Here is a 1,656-nt window from a genome sequence, read left to right on the forward strand (position 1 = left end):
AGACTGATTAATAATTGCGTATACATTTTTCTGATGTGTTCACAGAAAGGAAACGCTCTTAAATTTGGCAGCCTTCAGTTTCTCCTCCCCCTTTCCTGTTCCTTTCTCCTCGTCCTGGTCCTGTACGTTCGCCGCGATTCCTCATCCCGAGGCCCGCGGCGCTGTTTGTGTAAACCGCCTCCATCCCTGGGTGCTGAGAGGCTGCTCCACGGTGAACGAGACCGCCAGGCAGAGGGCACCGAGGCATCTGACACGTGCCCCCGGGGGCGGCCTTTGGTTGCTTCGGGCTAGAGGTGGTGAAACCTCAAGAGCTGACATTAAAAAAGAAACCCAGGCAAAAACTGCGTAACAGCCGCCTGCAACACTTTCTGCACCGTACCCCTCTGCTCAGCCTGTCGTAAACCGTTCAACAACCCTGTGTGCTAATGAGCTCGGCGGCCGCCGCCCTGCCGACTACACTTAGATTAACGTTCAGCTTTGGGGAAAGCGGCCACCAAGGAACCGAGATAAATTGAGAACCAGGTGAATCGTTTTTTCAGCAGAAATCCTTCAAGGGAGGTCGGTTTACACGCAGGCATCTGCTCGCGGCGGCCGGTGAAGGGGAGGGGGCGGCCAGGGCTGTGGCGGAGGGCCCTGGGGACAGCCCTGGGGACAGCCCTGGGGACAGCCTGGGGCCCTGGGACAGCCTGGAGACAGCCCTGGGGACAGCCTTGGGCCCTGGGACAGCCTGGGGACAGCCTGGGGACAGCTCTGGGTCCTGACCCCACCTTCACTCATGGGCCTGGGCCAGGAGCTCGAGCCCTGGGTTCCTCCTCTGTCACCGTGGTGTTTAGCTCCCCAGCCCTTGACCTTGATAGTCACCAGCAGTCATTTTCTTGGCCGTTTTTTCCATTCTGTAGTTTGTCTGTCTCCGGCCCGTGCGGTGTGGCCTCCTTCACCGCTTCAGCACAGACTCGGCTGCAGGGAACACTTTTAAAACTATGTAATCATGGATTGCTGCCTAGAAATAAACATGGTGCTATTTTATGTGTATTTATAGCAGTAATGGTAACAAATCAAATCATAATATTAATATTTCGCATTATATGGTACATTACTTATCTACTGCTATGTAACAAACCACCCTCAAAACCTAGCAGCTTACAGCAAGCCTTTGTTATCTCGCTTCCATGGTGAGGCTTAGTTGAGTTCTCTGTCTCAGGTCTCACGTGGGGTGTCAGCCAGGGCCGCGGTGGGTGAGGATCTGCTCCCGGGCTCGCTCACGTGGTAGTTGGTGGCCTCTAAGATCCACTACCAAGGTCAGTGATGGGGCTGTCGGCAGGCCTCATGGGCTGCTGCTTGAGACAGCTCACAACCAGTAGCAGACGTCCCTCAGTGTGAGCGAGGGACGGGGAGCATGAGACAGAAGCCACAGTCTTTTTGCGACATCTGATCACTCTTGCCTTATGGTTAGAATTGGGGCACTAGGTGCAACTCGCACACGAGGGGTGAAGACTACCCAGGGTGGGGTCGTTGCCGCTGTCTCAGAGCTGCCTGTCACTGTCCAGCCCCAAGCCCAAGTGATTCATGCCCCTCCCACATGCGAAACATGTCCCCCAAGAGCCCTCGACAGCGTTAGCTCGAAGTCCAGAATCCCGTCATCTGAATCAGCTCCAA

This window comes from Pteropus vampyrus, unplaced genomic scaffold (assembly GCF_000151845.1).
Source record: "Pteropus vampyrus isolate Shadow unplaced genomic scaffold, Pvam_2.0 Scaffold231, whole genome shotgun sequence".
Lineage (NCBI taxonomy): Eukaryota > Metazoa > Chordata > Mammalia > Chiroptera > Pteropodidae > Pteropus > Pteropus vampyrus.